The sequence below is a fragment of the Pogoniulus pusillus genome, chromosome 5, assembly GCF_015220805.1.
Source record: "Pogoniulus pusillus isolate bPogPus1 chromosome 5, bPogPus1.pri, whole genome shotgun sequence".
Lineage (NCBI taxonomy): Eukaryota > Metazoa > Chordata > Aves > Piciformes > Lybiidae > Pogoniulus > Pogoniulus pusillus.
The window spans coordinates 25,157,963-25,183,339 of NC_087268.1; the positions used below are offsets into that span (position 1 = coordinate 25,157,963).

At 40.4% G+C, this 25,377-nt stretch overlaps 1 protein-coding gene across 1 annotated transcript in view; it reads right to left on the reverse strand.

Annotated features, from left to right (window-relative positions):
- Positions 1-20,218, reverse strand: part of CRACDL (CRACD like) — a 73,250-nt gene extending 53,032 nt beyond the window's left edge. Inside the window, exon 1 of the mRNA XM_064143556.1 lies at positions 19,795-20,218. The gene's annotated coding sequence lies outside the window, so the exon portion shown is untranslated. The remainder of the gene's footprint in view (positions 1-19,794) is intronic.
- Between the last annotated feature and the right edge of the window lie 5,159 nt (positions 20,219-25,377).

Here is a 25,377-nt window from a genome sequence, read left to right on the forward strand (position 1 = left end):
ATAACAGAAGTTAGAGAAAACTGATGAAGCCTGACAAAATGAAAGGCATGGCAAATTCAAGCGTTTAATAATGAAGCACTTAATAGAGGCAAATAGAAATTTAAAGACACAGGTATGGAAGATTTGAGAAGCAATGGAGAATTGCTGAGCCTGAAAGAAAGAAAGAAAGGGAAAGCCTTTCAGGGACAAAAAGTTCAGATGTGAAAGGAGAGGAGGAAGACAAAATAATACTTCTGGATTCTTCTCTAGACAGACTGAAGGACATTTACCAGGACTACCATGTAAGTAGACAGCCACGGGAGATGATGAAGACAGTGTTTCAGCTGACTGCCAGAATCTCCTAGCCACAGATGAGCAAACAGCTCAGTCAGTGATTTGTCATTGACACTCTTGGCACAGCTGCCAACTGTCATATAGCCAATGATTTTTTTTGGTTGTTTTCAAGCACAACTGAAATGGGAAGTTTTGGGACTCATGAAAAGTTTTAAACTTCTACCCAGCAGAAGAGGGAGTGTGAGTGGTACATGAAGCAGAGTGATAAGAGGCAATAAAACAGTGAGAACAGCAAAACAATAACTCAATTTTACAGAAGAATGAGCAAAAGGACATAAATTGGAAGAATGCTGCTGGAAATGCTGATTTAAGGGAGAGCTCAAACTGGGTATCTTTCCTCCTTCATAGCAGTTCCTCTGACAATGTTTTGAAGAGCAAAAACAGGTGAGCAGTAAAACAAATCTGGGTGGGGTACAGAAAAGCCATTCCATGGTTTTAAAAATCACCTGTCCCTTATTCCTGTTGTCTAAATTGGCAGAACTCCACCAGCTTCATTTTATGCAATCTTAAAATCTGGGCAAATGCACTGAGTATGAGGTAGGCAGCAGTTACTGTTACATGCTTCGCTTTACCTGTGGGCAGCTTTCAGCAAGCCACATATCTATTCCAGAGGAAGATACTTAATGGAGGATTTAATCTTCCTGATGACTACAGAGGATGCTAAAGTACCAAACTCTCAAAATACATCTTGCAACAAAATTCATTGTTAAAAAATTACTTTGCTCAGCTATGTACTTTTAAGGCCACGTAAAACAGACGGTTCAAAGCTGCCTGATTTGAAATACTGTAAGCGAAACACTGCCGTCCAAATCTCTCTGCAAGAGTATAGCTTTACAGTAATTGAGAGAGTATGTAATCTGGTCACATCTCCACATACATCAGTAATACAGTACCAAGAAGTGCCCCAGTTGTTCAGACACAGAAGGAGCCATGTGAGGCATTGATTCATGGTGATGAATTGTAACCAAGCAACACTGCCAGCATCCCTCCAGCCCATTGTTCATCCGAGCTGAGGAGAGCAGTAAAACAGCACTGAAAACCTGCCTAACTCTGACTTCCCCAATTAAAGGATACTATCTCTAACACTAGATACAACAAATTATTTAACCAAAGTTTATCAGAAACAAAATGTTACTTGTCTCTCAGTAAAAAGAAAATGACATGCCTAAAGGCAGCCAACTAATTTCTGTGTCTATGACTCTCTTGTAAATAATCTTTACAAAAGAGTAATTTCAAACTTACTTTACACAAAGTGCAGGGCAATGAATTATTCATCTCAGCAGAGGGACAGAAATACTGCCTTTTTGTTAGCCTGGCTATTAGACACTGAGAAAAACTAAAAACAACATTCTCAGATACAATAACTAATCAGAAATAACACAGAGGAGAGGGGAAAGAAATAGACGCTTGAAAATTTTGTTCGGTGAGATCTGGCAATCATTTTCCACGTAAGTGTCTGAAACTGACAGTTAAAACACAAAGCTACTACACCCATCACTGACATGAACCTTATTATGAACAGAGGTATTAAAAAAATGCTACAATACTACTGTTTGTTTGTATTTTTTTCCTATTTATTGCAGTTAAGTTAATGCCACCGGGACCAAAATTTAACGTATAATGAACTACTGTTACTATTTATGGAAATAAGAGAATAACACAGTCTTCCAACAAAACTGTTGGTCACTAAAACACCTGAATTTTCAGGAAGTGCCACAGCATCCCCACTTTTAACTGAAAAATAGATCACATGTATCAGTTAAGAATAAGGCAGAGAATCAACTTGTTTTTATAATGTAAAAGACAGTCTAGCAGCTGTGTGCATTTCTCAGAGAATAAAACCCAAAGCACTGACCTGTAAAACATAAATAGTAATAACATCTGCTAGACTTCTGGGCTCTGAAATCACATTCCCCGAGAGCAAGATGCCAAAAGAAAAGCTAAGCACTTACATAAGATACCATTTCCCTTTTCACTGAATTGTGCCTCACTTTTGAAACTTTGCTTAAAAGCCTGAGTGCAAAACCACATACATCTCTCTTCTCTGGGAATAAAAGTAGCAGAGCAAAGCAACAAACCACCACGGCGCTGGCATAAACAGAGATTTAGGAATGCCCTTCAGAATTTGGGATATATTAGATCACCCTCTTTGCTTCCTCTCTGCTTTTCCTTTTAGTCTTTTACTACAATCTAGGTTCCTAGATGCGGTCTTCACAGTCTCATCAGGGGGACTGAGCAGTCTTGTATTCACTATTCTACATAGACTACCATCAGGATCTCAGAGAGGCAGAAATGCTGCCGCTTCTTAGGCTCTTTCCGCTTTGCAATTTAGAGCCTTTCTCCTAAGTCCTTGCCACTGCCAAGGGTTTTGACACTCCACAGAACTCATTACAGGGTCAAAGTCTGTTCCTCCACAGCATGAGTTCCTAGCAACTTCCTCTCAGTTGTGAACAGATATTTAAAGCAGAACTTGCTCTCATCTTTTTCTTTTCCTCTCATACAGTTTGCCAGATGGCTTTATTTAATGTCTATTCCCTGGATTGGCTCTTAGATTGATTTTTTTTCCTCTGCACTTGCCATCTGCTGGTCCAAACAGCTAAATTACACACTTCCATTGCAATCTCACAGCATTGATTCATTCTTGCTGTCTACTTGGCATCCAAAATAGTATGGCAGGCAGACAGGCAGGTCTGGGTAAGGCCTTGTTCCACCAACAGGAATTTTCTTCTTGTACCTCTGAGAGCCATTACCTCAGGAGCAAAGTTGCAAAAGAGAACAAAACACAAATCCAGACTGAAAAAGAAGTACTGAGAAGAATTGAATCATGTCATCTCAGTGATGGACGGTGGTCTGTGTTGTGGCTATTGCCTGGAAGCAGGAATTGTGCTGTGTGGCCTTGTACAAAGAGAAGACATTGTGCTGTGCCGCAGCTAATAGCAAAAAATTGCATGTGCACTTCCAAAAGAAAAAAAGGCTGTGTGGTAAAGAAACTTGACTTAGATTCTCCAAATCGCTTTCCAGGGGTTTCAGGTACCATTTTTGTGCTTTTTGGTGACAATGTATGAGATCTCTGATGGAATAACCGACGTGAACATGGATACCATGCTCACTCCCCGCAGAGTACCCAGCCTGGACAGCACTCAAGGAAAGGGAAAGAAAGGCAAGTGACCACTGGTCAGCCCAGAGCTCTGGCAGCCAGAACAGATGCCTGTGAAAACTGCAGCAGCAGCTGGCTGAGAAGAGGCTGAAGAACAGCACAAGAGGCAGCAGAGGTAGGAGGAAGGGAAAGGTGCCAAAAAGTCTTTCCACGACTCCATCTGAATGCCTAACAGCAAGGAATTACTGAGCTGCCTGAATGTGCACATTTTACCCATTCCGTTAAACTCGGAACTTTTTAGATACTATTTTGTCTCTTGAGTGTTTGCACAGCTCTAAGCACAGCAGCTCCTTGTGCTGGCTATGTTCTTTGAATACTATGAGAATACAATTAAAGAGTAACAGCAGTAAAAATCTTCATGCTATTCATACTTGAGAAGATCTTGCATGGCTCTAGACAAACCACAGCCACAGCAACACTCTCCACAAACACAATTTCTAATCCTCTCATTATTATTGCTCCCTCTTAAAAGTATTTCAAAGACAGCAAAAGCCATTCTTTTCATGAAAAATATTATTTCATTTCATATCTGACAGCCATAAAAGAACAACTATTTATCCAAATTGTCTAAATGAACAAAAGCTTGAGAACTCTCAGTTAAATGCTTAAATTTGCACATACTTGTCCTTTTATGATTCGCCTGTGGATTCAGCAGCTCAGCTGACACACAAATAGTCTGCTACCTCTCAAGTTTGCATCGCATGGTGAAGCAAAAGTGAAGTGTGAGGTCTGCAGCATCTAGATCTCTTAAGGTTTAGATAATGCTGAAACTAGAGACCTGGTCCTACTTTTAGAGTATGAAACTAATAAACCTGTCGCAGCTGTTCAGTGCCCTTGAAATCAGCAGTTCTGATCCAATGCCCACTGAGGTCAAAACAAAAGATCCCAAATTACCCAGTAAGTGCCAAATCAAGCACAGAGTCAGGTGCAACTGAAGTTGTATAAATTGTTCTGCAATGCAAACTCCTTCGTTAATGAACTGTATTGCACCGACTCACCTGCTCCAGATCTTCATGTAATCTGATACTTCGTACACCACCCAGCGTGGGAGGGAGTGGTGATGAGAAACAGCCTGAAACTCCCGAGCTGCTTTATGTACTTCATGTTAGTGGTTCACAAAGAAATGACAATCGGATTTCTGGTTGTCACCATGAATGGAAGGATAAAAATTCAGTGGCAAGTTATGAAATGTTACATCTGCTCAAGAAGGTAGAGCGACCAGCCAAAAACAACGTGTCACAGAAATGTGTAAAACAGCATCAGATCCAGCACCATGCTTGGGCTATATTTGAAAGCTGCACTGGTACAGATGTTACTAAGTGTACTGAATAAGGGACAGGAAGACTGTACCACCAGTCTGCATATCCATGGTAACCAAGAGAGGATCTCCTGGGGAAAGGAGTGCTGAGCTGGGGAACAAAAGAGCTTTATTTTTTTCCCCTTTGCTTAAGGGTTAAACAGCACTCACATTATACAGAAAGATTATTTAGGTTGGAGCCATATTCACCCCCAGACAAGAGCAAGAAGGAAAAAGAACAGGGCTCACCAGCATCTTCAGCCCTCAGAAGGCCTGTCTAGTTTGCACTGTGGTCCATGTTTCTGCACGTCCACAGCTATTGTCCCACCTAAGATGAAGCTGATACACACCCAGCCACATTACAGACAAGCCATTATGCTGTAGATAATGTAGTAAAGCACCAAGACACACACTGCTTGGTTGAGGCATGCAAGCCAAAGGAGCAACGCCCTGTGATGCAGCTACCAGCATTAGGTATGAACTACCAGTACAGCTCATTTCTTTTTGTGTATTCAAGTATGTTCTGAATACATTTATTATGATGCACTCTAGGAAAGGTTTGACAATCTGCAGTTATCTTAGAACTACTCATAAAATTTCCATTACTGTCCAAGGACAATGTGCAGTGAAAGAATGAGCTATTGCACAAGCAATTAAATGACTGGAATCTCCATACAATGCACAGTGATACCAGTTTCCCCCTGTATGTGCCTACTGCACTACTCTAATGATCCAAAGGGTAACTCCTCAAGATCCTGCTCCTCTGTGTACCCCAAATGACCCTTGCAGAGCCTCCACTTGTCTCCATTTCCTTCCACTTATTTGGGTGTGAGATGGCACTAAGGGCAACATTGAGCTGAGCCCATGGCTGCTGAGTACCTGCATGCCAAGCTGCCAGGCACCTGCATGCCAAGCTGCTGGCAGGAAGTCAAGGAGAACACAAGGAATAGCCACCATCTGTGCTCTTGCTTTTGTAACTTCTGAAGTAGCAGGATGAAAAATAATTACAAATACAGTTACTTGTAATAATCTCCTTTGCTTATTCTCCTGTCTCTGACACAAATTTCAGTTTGTTTCATTTGCAAAGCTGGTATGTCTTTGCATATGGTTCATTCCTACAGCTTGCTTCTGATGCAGGTTCTCCCTGAGCTTCACTGGAGGCAAGACACAGCAACACCAAAAAGAAAAGAGAAAGAAAATCGAAAGAGTAAAGCCTTAACACATTCAAAAATCCACCTGAACATCCAAACAGGCGCAGAAAAGCTCCTTCTTTTAAATACATCTTTTGTTTCCACCCTATACTACTTACAGGGCATTTCTTTTTAAATAGCCTGTCCTAAAATACATTGGTCTTGTGACTTAATACTGTATGATTTCATAACCATACAGCAAACTACTTTCCTAATCTGGAATACACTAAATTCTACAGTGCCTTCAAGAAAATGTGGTTTATGAACTTCTATTTCATCAGTGACATATAAGCTCAGGAAAAAAGTTATTTTTCTCTGTTTCAATTGTTTTTGAAAGTCTTGGAACTGACAATTGTATGTAAACAGCTCACATTTTCATTTTTACAACTACATCAAATCAGTGCTGATTTATGCAGCTCACAATGTCTTTATTTCTTGACTCTCTTCAGGCTTTCACTATAGACCACTGATACTTTACTAGAGATGAGATAACAACACTTCTATTAGTTTCTTCCATTGTATTCAGCTGCTCGTAACTCTGGCAGCTGGTCTAACTTTCAGGTCCTTTAAGTGGGAGGGCAAGAGAGTGAATAGGTCATGATGGTGTAATTGAAGTCCACCCTATGTGCACAAGTAAGGTTATGGCTGCATAATGGACCTTGGTTCTGATATACACAAGCTTGTGCTTTGACTCAGCAAAGTAAGTAACACTCTTCAAGCAGTCTGCACAAAGCAGTCATGGTGTTCTGGTTTAACACCCAGCACATTGCCAGACATTTGACATCCAACATAATTAATTAAAACATTTAAAAACTGAAGTGGTTTCCCCTGGTATTTGACAATCTGCTGTTCCTAGGCAAAGTGGCTAAGAGTTTAATAAAAATCAGGAAGGCTACCTAAAATCTGAAGTTCATTTTAATGAAGAATCTTCTCACGTAAGTATACCGCTTGCATGCTCCTATGGCAGTAGCTCTCACCTACACCTGCTTTTCCATCTTTACTATAACCTGTTGAATCAGATCTTGTCTGCAGATCTCTACATGCTGTACAGATCTGTTGTAGAATATTACATTTTAATGGCACACCATCAGACTCCTGGGCTCAGCTAATACAAGCTCTCAGCTTTAGTCCAAATCTGATAGCAATGTAAACAGAATTAGTATGGTGCTGAATGCTATTGCAAATTCCAGTCTGACACCATCCTGAAGAGGGGATGGAGAAAATAAAATGGTGGAATCACTTACAAATATTATGATGAAAACTATGCTGGTCAGTTTTATTTTGTGTTGCATTTCAGAAACAGAGAGTAATAAAATAACAAATTGGTCAAATAAGAAAAGCTAATAGGAGATGAGGCTTTATATTGTAAAGATACAGCTGGCAAAATTTAGTGCTCTAGGAGCAGATGGGGCTGAAGAAACAGTGAAATACTTTTGAGAAGAGTTTGCAAGGTTATTTTGTGGAGATGGAGCCAGGAAGTTCCTGCTGCAGGTTCCCACCACCACTACCCACATATCCAAAGCCCTCACGAGTCCAGCAGGCAGGTTTATGCTCAGATGTACCTACTTGCATGCATGGTCCTCTCTTACAACCCAGGTTATTGTGACTGAACTATGGTTTGTGGCTGTCTTTCAGAATAAGATCACAAAGCAGCCGAAATAGTTGTTCAACCAGGCAGTTGAAGCAACATGAATAAAAATTACAGAGTAAGATTTAGATATAACAGTGTAATTGCCAGTAACTCCATTTCTTTGTTTTGCTTTGACTAAGAGATTTGCTGCATCAGGCTCACTGAAAGAGTTGAGGAGAAAATCTCTGCAAAATTTCAACAAAACTGACTAAAAATCTTTTGTGTACTGGATAAACAATTTATAGTGCTCTCTGCTCAGAGTCATTTGGCATCAGATTCATAGGACTAAAAAAATCCTCTCACCATGAGAGAGGTTGCAGATACAACATCTTTACTCTAGACTAGGCAGCATTTCCTTAAAGCACTCCACCAGAGTCCAAATATAAACCCTGCTTGTGCTAACAGTGCTGAGTTACACAAGAGACAGTAAGCAGCTGAAAGAGCACACTTTTGTCAAAACAGCAGGTCAACTACCATTATCCTTCCATATACTGCAGACTCACTGCAAATGTCAGAGAGTCATCTTCCACTGTTGAATTTCAAGCTAAAAGTCAACAGGAAAATTAATAACCCAAGTTATTGTTGTGACTGAGTTAAACATTACTGAAGCAATGGCTACAATTCTGAGCAACCGTACAACGCTACAGAGCTTCTTTGTGCAGGAAGATAATGAAAGCGACAGAACCACCAGCAATTAGAGGCATGGCAAGTCCAGAAAGCAACTAATGTTGTGGATCAAAGGAGATGAGCCTTGAGACTGATACCACAAATGTGGATATATCTACGGCAGAGATGTTTCTGTGGGGAGGGAGGGGATGAAAGGGAGGAGGGAGAGGGAGTGAGACAAGGGAACTCTGCAAAAGGGTGGGAATAGCTATTGCAAACACCTCCCTCAAAATAGCTAATGACAGAGCACCACTGTACTGGTAGTAGACCAAACTAGTGGTGATCCTCAGAGAGGCCTCCATCCTCTTAGTTGAATTCTACTTCATCTATGGAATTGAGGTTTGGGTTGATTTTTTAATTAACAGTATTGATTCTGGCTTCATCACAAAAGTAACATTTGCTAAAACTAAAATAGTTATTCTGGAAATTTAGAAATACTTTACAATTGTCTGCCTTTGACCTAAGTTTTTGCAGCCTGAACTCAAGTGACTGCAGGGTCACAACCCCAGTTCTGACCTTGAAGCAGCTCCTCATTCTGTCTTGCCCAAGCACGGTTTTATTCATACACATACTTTGTGCTGTCAAATGCCTGTGCAAAAGTGGAAGAAGCAGCAGCAGATTCACTTTCAGGTGGGTCTTGATGTCTTCCACAGCTGTGTCAAAAATTAATAATGGCAAACACATCAAATGCAGATTGTGAGATTGTTCCACAGGCACAAGGTCACAGACAGGACAGCTATGTACCTCACCAACCAGTGGGACTCAACACTTGCAGAAGCTGTGCTAGAAGGCCCCTTTCTCCTGTACTGACCTCCATCAGTGTTTAAAAGGAACTAGTAGTGCTCCTCACTGTATTTTACAGCCCAGCTTACCAGACCACCACCAGCTTACCTTAACACCATCACTGCATCCAACACAGTGCTCCTTTAAACACGTAGACAGCAGAAGCAGGTACCTGTGAAATTCTGTTCAACAAATAGAAGAGTATCTTTCCTGAAGTCCCTTAGTATTCATCTTATTGTAGCATGTGACACGTATTCTCAAAACCTATGAGTTGTTTCAGAGAAGCATGGAACTTATGAGGAGAACGTACGAATTCATTCACAATATATGCTCCTCTACAAGCATGTAACACAGATTGGAACTGACATTTAAGATGACCCACACCCTATACAAGCCTCACAAAACCTGCCTAGCTATTCACTTTTCCAGCTTGGCAAACTAAGCCACCATACTCAGTGTCAAGCTAAAACATTTGTTAAAATAATTCTTGGCCTTCTTCCACTTCAAACAAATTCATCGGGCAGATAGTTCAACTCATTTGTGACTCAAGGAAGCAGAAGTAGGGAGGTAGAGAAACTGAGGTATAGAAGCCTTCACTAGCTAGAATACATTTTTTTTTTGTACACCTTTTTCTCCCACATAAGGATAATGGAAGGTTTTGGCTATTTTTGAGGTCACTGTCTCAAATTAAGAGTAACACACGAGCTTTAAATAAATCAGACAACCGTGGAACAATTTTAATCCCTGAATGAATAAATCCCTTGGGGGACCTGGCTGCAGAGAAATCAATGGACAATTCTATTAAGCCTTAATAGCAAGTAAGGCACAATCTGGCTTCTACAATGAACCTCAAAGCCACATGTCCTGTCATAAGAATTCATCAAATTTGTGTGATCAGTCATCAGTGCTCAGAGCCTGATTATAGCCAGAATGTCTATAATCAGCATTGTGCTGGATCATCTTCGGGTTAGGGGCTATAATCTTATGGGGGAAAATAAGACAGTAATAAGTGTTAACTGAGTGAATACTTATTTATTCCTGTGAACTCCTGCCCTTATCAGCACCCTGCTGCCCACTGACCTTATCTCTAGTTCTGAAGTGTGAACGGAAGTGTCAGCTGTGACAGTGAGAAGCTCAGCATTTGCTCTCACAGCCTTTCACAGCAACATATAAATGACCTCTCCTGCTCTACAGACTGAAAGTGCTCTAACTGTGAGATCAAACACAAATCATCCATACCATGCTAGAAAAATACACCACAGACTGGTGCAGAAGACTGAACTATGTTTTAAAAGGAGATCATCAAAACAGCAATTTCAACCCTCCCCCTCAATATAACTAAACGCTCACCTACTGACATCTCTCAGGGTAAGGAAAAAAATCACTTTGCTTGATCTAGTTGATACAGCATAGCCCATATATAGCAGCCTCTGCAGCATGCCTTGGGCTGCATCCACTGTAAATTAAATGCTCTAATGACTCTTCTATGGCACTGGAGCCAATGACAAGGACTGTATTCAGGGCTGTTCTACAAGAAGAGAAGAGGATCAGTGACAATCTGAGTTGGGAATATTCAGTAGCATAGATGCGTCTTCCTTATTCCAGAACTATCCAAACTGTGCAGAACTGGGGCATGTCCAAGGTATATGACAACTGCCTATTGGCCTACAGAACCAGAATTACCTTCATTTGAATCCAGGAATGTTAATAAGGAAAGAGGGTGAAAATTACAAACGTACAGCTACTACCTAGACAGAGCTCTGAGACATGTGGCACACCCAGTTCTCAGAAGTTCAGAAGTACTCACTCCAAGCATCTACTGTTCTAGAGTCACTTCTTGCAAAGAATAAGAATCATTAGTCGTTAACATGTACAGTGGGATTTTCAGGTTAGGTGTCTCAATGCTACTGCAGTTGACTGAAATCACATCCCTAAAGATGATATAAGTTTGTTAAGAGAGATACCTCTATTACCCTTCCGGACCCAAGTACAATGTCTCCAATCTATTTTGCTGTATTATAAAAGAAAGAAATACTGAAGTAACACTACAAGTATTTTCCTCCTTCCCTGTAAATAAAAAATATCACCTGGATATTTCAGTTTTGAGATTTTGCTTCAAGTCTATCTCTGAGCAAGGAAATGGAAGTCATGTGGAAGCTATCAAGGTAAATTTCAACATTGCCTGGTAGCATGAGACACAAGACAGGCAGAAGTACTTAAGTTCAATTTACACTAGATGGGGATTCCATCCAAGGAAGTAATTAAAAAAGGGAACCTGAGGTTATTAGAAAGAACACATCATTTCCACAGTGAAACTACTTTTTTTTCCCCTAGAATCCTTTCACTGATGCATGTTATCCAGAACTCTGTAATGTGAACAATCAATTTAAAACACAAATATACAGCTATCACCTCACTTAAAGAAAATAAACTAGTAAAGAATCATTACACTATTTGTCACTTGATACAGCAGCAATTAGATAAGCTGGCTTAACAGTCTGCAGCATACTTTCTTTGAAGACAGACAGATTGGGGAAAAAAAAACCTAGAACATAAAAAAACCCAAACATACATTGTTTTCCTTAACTCTCATTACTCAAAACCAAATAGCAAAAGAAAGTATATATTTGATGCAAATATTTCACAGCAGTAAACTAGACAGTAGACTAAACTATTTTCTTGTAAAGCAGGTTGGTTAAGAATGAGAAACTCAAGAATCAGCCTCTGACCTCTCTTTGATAATTTGGGGCTGAGAGATATTGGAGAGGTGCATCTGGACACAAAAGGAAGTGAATCTGTGCCTTGCCAAATGGGTCTGACATTCTTCCTTGAGCTGTGAGGAAAGAAACTCAAAAGCTCTTGTTCCTGCTATAAATCAATTAGGGAGAAAATGACAGTACACACCAACATAAGATAATAGACTACATTTACACTACATTAATTGTTCCCATAAACTATAATGGTAAGTAGGAAGGACAGAAGTAAAAAAAAAATCCTCCTTATTGTAAAAAGAACTATCTATTTTCAAAATTAACATGGATGCATTCATGTTTGGGAGCCAAATTTTAAATACCTGAAATGGGTTCCATATTCACAAACTGCTGATCACTCCTCTCAGGGGAGGAGGCAGGGGGGAGACAAATCAGTCTTTAGAGTCCATCTGCCTTCACTGTCCCCAAGACACTAGCCACCTCGGAAAATCCATAACACTTCACTGAAATACACTAACTTGTCTTTCCTAAAAAGATCCTCTTCAAAATCCTAGAAGAATAGTGCTGATGAGAACAGCTTTTTATTTTTCATGCTTACAATTCTGTGCCAGCATAGCAAAATTCAGCTACCACTGCTGGCCTGAATAAACCAAGCAAGATACCAAGAAGGAGGATCTCTGCAACCCTGCATGTTCGTTCATGCTTGTAAAATTGAGAACACACAGATTTAAGAGGCTGATTCTTCTATTTTGACTGTTTGCTTAAACAGTGATCAGCTCTTGACAAGGTTCTCATCTACTCGTTTTGATTCACACTCCTTTTTATGTTCATTCATAACACAGTCCTGCAGGAACTAAGGACTGATCTCTAGATAAAGACATCAAGTAAACTATTTTATTATGATGCTGCCACCTGTAGTCTTTCTGAACATCACACTACACCTGCAGAGTTTTGACTGTCATTTAAATTAAATGAAATGATACAAAACTGGGAGAAGTAGCTGACAAACTGGAAGGCTGTGCTGCCACTTGGAGAGACTTGGACAGACTGGACAGCTGTGCAAAGATGAACCTAAAGAAGTGCAACACAGATAAGCGCAGAGTCCTGAACCTGGGGAAGAATAACACAATGCACCAGTACAGATCAGGGGTTGACCCCATGCAGAGTAGCTCTGCAGAGAAGGTTGATAATTAGTTATCTGTAGGACAGCAATGTGCTCTGGTGGCCACGAAGGCCAATAGTACACTTGGGTGCATCAACAAGAGTGTGTCCAGCAGGTCAAGGGAGGTTCTACACCCCATCTACTCAGCCTCAGTTAGACCACATCTGTGCACACTTCTGGGCTCTCCAGTTCAAGCAGGACAGGGAACTGCTGGAGAGTTCAACTGAAGGCTGTGAGGATTACAGGAGACTGGAGTGTCTCTCTTAAAAGGAATGACTGAGAGTCTTAAGGCTGCTTAGTCTGGAGAAGAGAAGGCTGAGAGAGGACCTGAACAGCGACTACAAATATCTGAAGGATGCCAGTCTCTTTTTAGTGATATCCAGTGACAGAACAAGAGGCTATAGAGGTAAGCTCAATCACAAGAAATCCTATCTCAACATGAGATTTTTTTTTTTACTGTGGGGGTGACGGATCATTGGCTGCCAGGGAAGTTGTGGAGTCTCCCTTACTCTAGATACTTTTGAGACCAATACATTCTCGTGTGACCTGCCCTAAGCGGTCCTGATTCACAGTGGGGTTGAACTCAATGATCTATGGAGGTCTCTTCCAGTTCCTAGCATTCTGTGATTCTGTTAAATTACACTGCTTATACTTTGATAAAAACATGATCACCTCCTGCCACAAAAAGAGAAATGTGAAATAAAATGTTTGGAGGGACAATCTTTTGTCATCTTTCCTCTGTGTTTTCCAGCCCTAAAGATCTTCCCAGTTTTGCCTCTGATATTCTCTTGAAGACTCTATTGTCAGCAGGTCTGAGAACAGACTCTGGGATATCAAATTCTTACAAAACTACCATGAGTGGTTACTTCCAAACAACAGAGAGCACGCATAACGTGATCAGCCTACAGTGCAGAAGGCAAGGATGGAAACTAAATCTGAAGTTTCTGTGATGCCAGATGGAGAACTCTCATCAGCTACTCCTATGTATCACTCATGCTCTACGTCTGTACACTGATTAGTACCACTAAGTAGTGACATTACTTCTCTTCTTCTCCCAACGTTTTTCCATACAACAGCTTTTTTTAAGTTAGCATATACTTAAGTAAAAAATGGATCTCAATGAGTCTTATATGCCTATTTGCTGCAGAGCAGCACACAGTGATGTAAATTCAGAATCTCTGTTTTGCAGTCGTACGAGAAGAGACCTAAGCCCTATGTAGCATTCTTAGATATGAAAATGTCAACTCAGTGGTGATGCATTAAACACTACTAACATAGGAGACCTGTAACTATAGAAATTAGCAGTCCATTCTTCTTGTAAGAGTGGAAGTAGTTAAAAGGAAAGACAGCATGTTTGTTCCTCCTCAATTTCCAATTTGTCCAAGTAAGTATGGAAACTCATGTTTCCATGTCCACTTGATGCAGAGCAGTCTCTGCTTTTGCCCAAACCCCTAATACCTTGCAAAAAGCTTAGCAACACTGATTCTAGTATTAAGGAAAGAAAGTCACAACTGTAAGATTCAATGAGTTACTAATTTTGATGGCATACAGTGCCCTTTTGTCTACACGAGAGTCCTTCAAGTTCTGTGCTATACTGCATTTACAGCTTCTTTCTTCAGTTCCAGAATATTTTCCATTTTAAGAAGGAAAGAAATCTAATCAAGTGTAGAATCAAATAAGCCCTGCAATTGTAAAATACAGACAGCTGATAGCATTGTATTAGACAATGAGTTAGAAGATGAAGCTGTTCCTTTGTTATTCTATTTCTTCTTTAAATAGCAGAGCTGCCAAAGCTGATGTGATAAAAGAAGATAAATGGAAACAGGGTAATCTTCCCATCTTTTGGACACAAAGGGGTAAAACAGCAACTTCTCTTTCCTGCCCTAGCACCTTCATGTGCTACAGATAGCTTGGTTTTTTTAAGCATACTCAGTTTTCAGCTTTCCAACGAGGCAATAAACACCACCATTCAAAATAAATTTGCTTTAAAAAAATAAACTCCTTTGCTGTTTAAATAAAGCAGAGCTATTGCGTATTCTTTTCATCCATACAATAAATAAACTGCTTGTGGAGACTGTATCTTAGTAGTGCAAGTAGAAGCACTTCTTATAACTCCGAGCACTCTTAACTGTCTTCCTTACAAACTCAGACTTGCATATGGTGTCTAAAACTGTAAGTGATCCATAAAAGCTGTATTTCAGTACAGTCATGATATTTTCCTTGAAGGATTCTTTTTAAAGCAACAGACCTCACTGGAAAACCAGCTGGCTGAACGTACCTACCAGCTTATACACATGTGGGTTTTCCATACTCCAGGGGATCACTGATGGAGTTTGCTCTGAAGCAGCTGGGAGCATAGAGAACCTTGGGCCTGAGAATTCTGAGCAACAAAATGTACTGACATGAGTATCAAAGAAATCAGTGTCCTGTCTTCTATCATTCTCTTTGAGCATCCACAAACAGGCTAAAACCCTGTTTGCCCTAAGTAAATACTCTTGTAATTACACTTCACTTAGAATCTTTCAAGGCCACAGAGTCTCAATGGTGACAAACTTCTAAAAAAATCCCACTCTCTCTCATACGTGTTTTGACACATATTTCTGAGTCATTAATTTAATTTTCCTCCTGAATTACTTCAAAATATGCCAGAACTTAACACACCACAAACACACACTGTGAAACCTGCTCCCAAGGTACATTTCAAACTTGCTCCACAAAAGTAGATACTCCATCTGCTGTTTAAAGGGCACTAAGACAGTTTTATGTTAGTTTAATTCCTACAACTGTAAGATACTACTGCCAAGAGGGATTTTGTTGGCTCCAGCTATATGGAGTACAGCATCAAAGAGTAATGGGACTTGCAAGAGGTATAAACACAATACAGCATCAAAGAATAATGGGACTTGCAAGAGGTATAAACACAATAAAATGTTACCCTTGAAATCAAAATAATGGTTATTTAAACCTAAGCTTCATTAGAACCATTGCTGCTGTTTTTGCAGAAAGGTCTACAAATATATTCATGCGACATTCCCAGACTTCTGTCTGTATTTTCCCAGGTGTTGACAGGCTCAATTCCTTCATTTTGAGCTGCCAAGATTTTTAGTTTCACCCTGCTGTAACTCATCAAACAGATGTAGGCATTTTACACTCAGAATTCTACCACACTTTGAAACTCCCAGAATCAAAGTATTCCAGAATTACTATATTGATTACGGTGTTCACTTTCATATTTACAATTTTACAGCCTTCCATTTTAAATGTATTTTGGAGCAGCCAAAAACCAGCCTCTTACATTGCACTTTGTTTTATCCACATCTACCTGCAAAATGTTCAAAAGACCTTTCTGTTAATGACTATGTGTGATGATGACACACATTTAATGATAACAGCTTAGCCTACTTCACATGGGATGATGGAGTCAAAGAGGCTGCAGCACTACACTGAGAAGGTACAGAGGTACAACTTGTGCCAATATTGGCTGATTCAAAAATATAAATTGAAAATAATCAATCTTATCAAACCCCAGCTTGAAGAAACAAACTGGAGAGAGTTCTGCTGACTTTAGGATGAGCAGCAATTCATGTAAATGCATTGGTACAGATAAAGTCATCTCCCTTAAGGAACAATTTTGCCCATGAACGGATATTTCACAGTAACAAGACGAGTAACTAAATCGTCTCCTTTCCTGACCTTTCTGCATAGCTTCTCATTTCTCTTTAATGATACAGAACCATAAATCTCTCGGTAAGAGAAGACTGGATATCTAATGCCTTGGACACATTACATTTTAGTGGTTTATGATTGAATATCCATCTTTCCTGTGATTTTTAATTCTCTTTCAGAGTATGCAAAGCTGAGAAATTAAGTAGCTTTTTCTACTGAGTGTGTTACAATTGCCTTCCAACAAAGATTTCTCTGTTCGAATGGATATCCTTTAGTATTTTGGACTGACAGACCCAGACACATTCAGTTCATCTGCACCTACAGTTTCATAAAGGCACTTCTAGGCACCCGAAAACACTGAGATAAATGCATTGTGCAGTAATGGACACATACTACACTTAATGAGCCAGAGCCAGTGCTCACTGTTAAAGAAGCAAAAGGGTAAGAGAACTGACAAACTACAGGTGTGCAGGGCACGGGACAAGAGACCTGTGACACTGATAAAAACAGACATTAAAAAAATCTTCACTTTCTGCACAGTGTGTGCTCTGTGGGGTCCCTGTCCACAACACAGTTTGGTTATAGTGATCCCCCTCAGACACTTGTGCCAGCAACACTCAACTGTAACCAATAATGGAACAGCAATATGCTCTACAAGGCAATGGTCACTTATAAAATCTTCACACAGACACACAGGGAACTTGTCTCTGTATCGTTACACACTCAGGATTTCACTTCAGTCCTGCTAAATCCAAAATGTAGCTTTGATGTCACAGTAAATATTTGCCTGAGACAGTTCCATACTTTATCTTTTCAGTTCCTCAGTAACAGCTCAGTGCTAGTTCCTGCTCTTACAGAGCTCTTTATTCCCTTCTCTCTGGTACTCTTCCATAATGCTCTGTGGCAGGCAGAAGAAACTCATATTCCTATGCACTACCTTAGAAGCAACACTACTGCCGTCAATACTATGCAGATTAGTTGTTCTTTTTCTGAAGAATTAGGCTGTATATACCCACAAGCACACTTTCTGTTAAATAAAGCTATTTTTAATTAAAAACACAGTAGAAGTTCACAAGAAAATTATGAAAGCAAAGTAACAAGATCTTCTACCACTTATAAACTCTGACATCTGTACATAGATTAATTACCCATCACTGCAATCACAGAAGTTTCTACTTTATCACTGGATAAAGCTGAATGCACCTGCTCCCCTTCCTTTAATGATAAGCCAACTCCTACAATGAAACCACCTTCTTTCAATGATTAAAGAGCTACAAGGCAAGGGCCAGTAATAACGTTACATTTTTTCCTTCTGTAATCTAATCTTTGCCCTGTACAAAGTGCTGATGAGAGCTCACTTCCACTTAAAATTTACATAAAAACAATACATATCATGTTGCATGGAATATGATTGGTGCCACAGTGTTTATTGGCAGAGTCATATGAGGAATGATAAATTACTCAGATTCAAAAATTATATACAGCCTTGCATCAGTATCAAGCAGATTTTGATGCATGGTTACTATTTTTGGAAGTTAATGATATGTACAATGAAGACAAATACAGCAGAATATACAGCACTAAGTAGAGAACATAATGTTTAACTGAAGAAAGACTTATGGAAGCTAATGACAGTACATTAGATTTATAGTGGAAAAAAACAGAACAGGAAAATCTTCCAGAAGATCTTGTGCGTGTCAACCTGGAATAACAATTCACTTTCAGACAAAGGACGTAACGTATAGGCCACTGCACACTCCTGGATTATATTGCTTTGGTATTGATACACATACAAAGCCTGAGCCATGCGTGACTTTATGTAAATCAAATACAATTAAACTAGCTATAAAAAATTGTGGGCTTTTAACTAGCATGGAAATATGCAAATAACTGTTTACTTTAGTGCCAGAGACCGTAAAAGTGGTCTTCTAGTACTTAAAAGGGACCTACAGGAAAGTGTAGTGATAGGATGAGGTGTAATAGTTTTAAATGAAAGAGAGTTGACTAAAGTTAGGTGTAAAGACGTTCTTCCTAGTGAGGGTGTTGAGGCATCCGAGCAGCTTGCCCCAAACAGTTGTGGATGCTCCCTCCCTGGAAATGTTCAAGGCCAGGCTGGATGGGGCTTTGAGCAGCCTGCCTTAGTAGAAGGTGTCCCAGTCTATGGCAAGAGGTGGTGGAACTAAATGATCTTTAAGGTTCCTTCCAACCCAAATCATGCTATGATTTTGTGAAATATATTTATTTATTTCAGTTAATCACATAGTAAAACGGGCAGGATGATGTTTTCAGAACTCAAATTTCATTGCGCTCCTAAAAGTTCTTGAATAGATTCCCATACAGTGACTTAAGATCTACCAGTGGCAATTAAAGCTGAACACACTAAATATACTATTGATGGTAAAGTTTCTCAACAGAAGCTAACGCAGTAATGAGAAAAATCGACTCTTGGTATTTCAGGTCTCACATCCAAAACTGTATTAAAGATGAGTCACAACATTTAAGTGCGATTTCAGGCCATTGGACCAGTTAATAAAACACCTGAGAGCCTTCCAGAGCAAGAAAACATGCCTGCAAGCTTAACTCCGCCACCCTGAGGGGTCTTGCGCCGACGGGAGTGTGTCCTCCTGTTTACCAAAGCCCTCTTCACACCTTTGATAAACCTCGACAAGGCGATGGCGAAGCGTGCACACAGAAACCGGTTCCCGCGTTTTCTCACTACGTGCGTTTGCCCCCAAAACTAAACGCTTGTTTTGATTCAGAGTCTCCCTTTACGCTACTCTCAAAAAAGCTGGCTTCAGGGAACACAAACGGCACTGTGGCAGCGGCCACCCTCCCCCGCCGGCGGCGGCGACCACGACAACGGCTCCGCCTCAGCCCGACGCCCACGGCCTGGCAAGAGGGAGCCGTTGTGCGGGGGCGGACTTCGGCGGTCGGTCTAAGGCGAGGGGGCAACCAGTGCCCCGCAGGTAGGCGGACTGCAGACAGATCCCGCGGGCGCCCAGCCGTGACGCCAAAGCAACGTCCATTTTTGGGCACCTGCTGCCGCTCTCCGGCAAAGTTTCCTCACCTCCCGCCTCGCTGGACAGCCGGCAACACGGGGAGCGGCAGAGCGGCCGAGGCCTCCTACCGCTCCTCGGGGACTCCTGACGCGCTGCCAGCGGCGCAGCACTGTGCGGGGCTCTGCACAGCCTTCACTCACCTTGGGCCCGCAGGAGAAGCGAAGTGGCAGCCCTCCACCGCTGATGGCGGTGCAGCCAGGGGCACTGGCAGCCCGCGGGCGGCAGCGGAACGGTGCTTGCGGCTGGCAGCGCCCAGGAGGCGACGGGGAGTGAGTCAGGCCGCACCAGCCCATCCAAGCGCTGACCTGTAACCACCTACCCGCAGACCTGCCTCCCTCCTCCCCGCCCGGCTCGGCCCGGCAGCCACCTGTGCCGCAGGACCCGCCCGCAGCCGCGGGGCCAAAGGAGAGGCGAGCCGCTAGCGCTGCCCGGGCAGCTGGAGGGCGGGGTGCGGCCCTGAGGTAAAAGACGGGGCAGGCCAGGTCCCTGAGCTACGGAGAAGTGAGGCGGAGTGAGCGGACCAGCGCTGTAGAAGAGCTAATTCACCACTCTAGCTTCCTGTCTTCGCTTTTCTTTCCCCCTCGCCTACTTTTCAGTATTTTAAAGTAAGCAAGCGGTCACCCCTCGGCCTTTTTCTCAAGCGAGTTAGAGACTGCTGGAGTTGGCAGAGTAATCGTGGTATGTGTAAGTACATCTGCTGAAAGCAGATCAGACCGATTCAAAAGGCAGTCAAAAACCTTGTAGTGGTATCGGAGTGAAAGGCTCCAGCTGAAGTTGCTTGCAGCTGTGAATGTAGTATATTTGAATATTCAAATAGAGTATTTAAAGCTTAGTTTCCATGCAAGAGGCGAGAAAGGGAGGCTGGAGGACTTAACAAAAATAGCATCTGCAGGGCAGTATCTCACAAAGGCATATATCTCTTCCAGTAAGTTTCACATTTTGGAATTCTGTTTTGGCATGAGCATGATTTTGGCTCTGAGGAGTTAGTCTCTGGTGTAAAATGAGTGAATCCAAGGGCAGCAGTTCTGCCTAGAAAATACAGGTGTTATGGGGAAAAAAAGAAATGCCACACTATGTTGCCTCACACTCTAATATTACCAAAAATAGATGATTCAAACTCCCAGGTTGAAGGTAGAGGAAGTAAAAAGAGCATTTATTTCATCTCTGGACGAGCAGGCAGGTCTCCCTGCAATGTCTGTATGTGCCAAAGAGAGCCTAGTTACAGTATTTAAGGAACACATCAACACATATTCATAACTTTTCTGAGAAATCTTTAACATATTCATCAACCTTTTGGAGCTAATGTATGCAGATGTCTCCTGCATGCACAGTCCCAGCCTCTGACAACTTTTGGGGAAGCATCTTCAGGAAGAATGCCCCTGACTTCCTCCCCCTCTCATGCACTTTATCAGTCTGTCTGCTAGCCGACTCTGAGGTTCATGCATGCTCATAGAAGTGTGTATTAATTAGTGAAAGTCTTAGTGGTTTAGAAGAGTTCTTTCTCATCTTCAAGAAAACTGCTGAGTTCACAGTTTATTACCTTTCTTTCCAGGATTCATCGTCTTACCTGATGCCTACAAAAATGGTCTCTCTTTCTAGATGTGCTCTGCGTTACCTTAAAGAAACAAAGGCTAACAAACTAGTAATTATAGTTTCTTTACTGTGCTTATTTTCACTGACCTATTTCATATTTACAAAGATGCTATTTCTTTCATTATACTATTTAATTTTCTACTTACAGTATTAGAATGAAAAATGCTGTGGAGCTTGCTGGCGGAGAGCAGAAATTATAATGCAGAAACTAGTTTTAGAAATAATTTCAACATTATTTATAAAGCAGTCGCTATGGGTGGAAAAAAAAAGTTATGCAATTACAAGTTTTATTTCTGTTAGGTAGCACTGTTTTTACAATGTGTATGCTATTCTCACAACACCTATAAGATATTATGTGTGCAGGAAATACATACCCTTGTATAAAGCAAATCAGAGAGGCAGTGTTCACCTGCTAGGTTGCACTGCAGCTCCTGACAACAAAGCAGTTTTATGCTTTGTCTGTTCTGTATCATTGGCTTGGGTATAGCCTGCATTCATGTGATGGTTTGGGTGTACCCCGCCCCCCACACTTTAGAAATTGCCCAGACTGGTCTCATCTGGGCTCTGGGAATATAAATGAAGCTATTTATTTACAGCTAGCACAATATACAAGCAGATATTTACAGTATATACAGTTATAGACAGAAATATACAAGGTAAAAGGTAATACAGAAACACAACTCCCCTCCCAGAAACCTGAGTCTCCAGGAGGGGCTCTCAACCACCCCTGCACCTTCCCCCTGCCCCTCTCAACCTTACCCCAGTTCTAAGGAAGAATAGTGGTTCAGCCAAGAGGTTATGAAGCAAAGTTGGGTTAGTCCAAAAGGAAAGTGAGGTTAGGGAGATGCAGCTCAGTCTACAGGAGGGGAGTAGACATCACCATTGTTTTCCTTTCACAGCCTATGATCTAGTTCTTCTCACCAAAACATTCTAGCTAGCTTCAAACTAGCACAATTCAAGATTTTTTTAAAAATAAATGTTTATTTTTCTCCCACTTCAGGAAAGAAAAACACTGAAAATACAATGTAGATGAGAAGCACAAGCTAGGGTGCTTAAAACTAATCCTGGACTTTTACTTCTGCTGAAATAAATTATCCAAGTGCTTCATGGATTTTAATAAAGGTCAAATATGGGATAGCCTAGAAAAAAAATTGAAGTGTATTAGAGAGTCAGGTAAAAAAAATATCCATTCTAATGGATGGAAACATCATTTCAGGCCTTATACATACGTCTTACACATAATGTTTTAATTGTAAGCAAACTTCAGGTTTTTTAGAAGTGTATTAAAAAATCCAAGCCTCACCATGAAATAAGGGTGTTTTGACATAGTCAATACAAGACAAGTCCCATGAAAATTATATCTGTCATATCAAGCTAATTTTTTTTTCAGTGTGGAAAGTGGCCAAACTATAAATTAACTGAAATACCTTTCCACATGGTCAGATAACCATGAATGCTAATACCACAAAGCTATGTATGATTAATTCATCTCCATTTCACATACTCCCCCTGCTGGAAATTAATGTGAAGCTTCAGTGGATCAGACAAAAGATCATTATGAGTGCATAAAAATAAAAAAAATCTTGCTTCCTTTATTGAAAAATCACACTTAGAGACACTCCAGACTGTATCAGTAAAACAGCCTGTATTCCTTGTTGCAAGGCTATTCATACTGAAATCACTAAGATGTGGAAGAAGGAGATAATGCCAATTAGCAAGTTAAATATTCCATATATTATAAATCTATGCACATTCTATTGTATAAGATCTGTGAGTATCAAAATCAGATTAAATAAGTATGTAAAAGCAAGCAAGTAATAGAGCTGCTGAAGTACAGCTGATGCTGATAGCCATGTGGTTTTCCAATATGCCACATCCTGCACTGCTATTGACAGGATTGGTTGCTCTCAGAAGGGAGGGAGAAAATAAAAAGCTCAGCTCTATTACTACCCCATGCCATGAGTGTTTTTCCTGGTCAAAGACTAAAACCACCTTCTTTAACACTTGACAGCAGAATCTTATCTCTGATTACATGCTGCTAAAGTTCAAGCTTTTTATTGATGGAAAGGAAAAAAATGTACATCTGGTTTTCTTTGACTGGAAATAGCAGGATAAATCAGACAGATGCATGGTTCTAAATGCTTCTGAAAGGTTGCTTGCACAGATTTTACAAAAAGCAGTGAAACACTCATACCTAGCAACATACAATGACCCTTCTTGGTGGGAATATACTGGTAATGGAGACACTCTTCTATATGCATAGTCACTCCTGTTTCTTCTAGTATGAAGAAAAAGAGACTAGCAATTTCCACTACCATGGGTAAGCAAACTCAGCTGGAAAGTATTCCATAACCAGTGGTTAAAATCAGAAAAATACTGCTGCAGAAGAACATGAACACAGGTAGTGAAAGGCATATTTCCAGGGATGGGGCTTCTACCACCGTCCAGTGCCTCACCACTCTCACAATAATTTCCTCCTTTTACCTAATCTAAATCTACCCTCTACCACTTAAAAGCCATTATCCCTCCTTCTGTTGCTACACTCATGATAGAATTCCTCCCCATCTCTCCTGTAGGCTCACTTTAAGTACTGGAAGGCCACAATAAAGTTTCCCCGGAGCCTTCTACAGGCTAAATAACCTGTTTCTCAGCCTGTCCTCAGAGAAGTGCTCCAGCTCTCTGATCACCTTCGTAACCCACGTTGTGGCCTATTATTGCAATAGAAGAATTGAATTTTTGAGTATGGCCTTTTGCACAGTATACCCACTTTCCAGAAGAACTCGGTTTTATCTATGTCATATTTATTTAATCTCTCTTCGTCTTCTAAATGATAGTTTTGTAGACTAAAATTTCTTGAATTTGTGATCATGTAAAAATCAATATGGCAGTGACTGCAAAACAACAAACCACTTTCTCATCTGAGATAATGAGATGATCATCTCTCACATGGGACAAGTGCACAATATGCCTTTTAATAACTACATAATGTGGTAGTGATTAATATTGTTATGTCTGATCCTCCAGTCTTTATTACTTGCAAGATGTCCCATTAACATTGGTGACTGCTGAAATGAATTCTGTGGCTGTCTGCCAAAAAAAGAATGAAGAATCAGGATATACAAATTAAATCCATGTCATCTGTACTGAAAAATATTGTTGCTTTTATGGAAGATAACCTGAGAATTTATTACATGTATTTTTAATTTATTTTTTTTACATTATTCATAAAAATGCTTTTACAGGCTTTTTGAAGCTACCTGTTTCTTTAAAGCTATGTAGAATTATATCTACATTTCATATTAACCTTTTCTTTCAAAAATAAACTGGAGAGCTTTTAAAAAAATTCTTTATGAAGATAACAAGAAGAATGAATCTATTAAAAAATTGATAAGTGAATAAAACAAAAATCACTTCTCTGTTTCCAAATACAGAAGTACAGATTTCCCAGGTGATTTAAAGTGGAGAATGTTAACATTTTCTTTCGCATTTAAAGTGTGAGAATATAGAACACAGACAAATGTTATGACATGAAGTGCAGAAATTTGGAGCAAGTTTAAGTGCCAGAAACTATCACCAAGGAGTACTCACTCATATTAAAGAGCTCTAAGTAGAAAATTCATTCAGTTTTAATAAAATTTGTAGAATATGAAGACACTTTCAGTATTTATGAAAACATTATAAAAAATCTCAAATTGTGCCAGGGGAAGTATAGGCTGGATGTTAGGAGGAAGTTCTTCACAGAGAGTGATTTGCCATTGGAATGGGCTGCCCAGGGAGGTGGTGGAGGCACTGTCCCTGGAGGTGTTCAAGAAAAGACTGGATGAGGCACTTAGTGCCATGGTCTAGTTGACTGGATAGGGCTGGGTGCTAGGTTGGACTGGATGATCTTGGAGGTCTCTTCCAACCTGTTTGATTCTACTCTATTCTGTTCTACACATCTTCATAGAGAGATGTTGGACCACTGATATCTGCTGCCATTACTGTCTTAGTTAGCCAAATTAATAAGTTGGTCTAGTTTGAAAGAGGAAGAAAAACAACCAAAATCTATCTCACAGCATTGTCAAGCATAATATTCACATCTGAAAAAATACATGCAAATCATAATACCTGAATATAGACCTTTTTTCTCC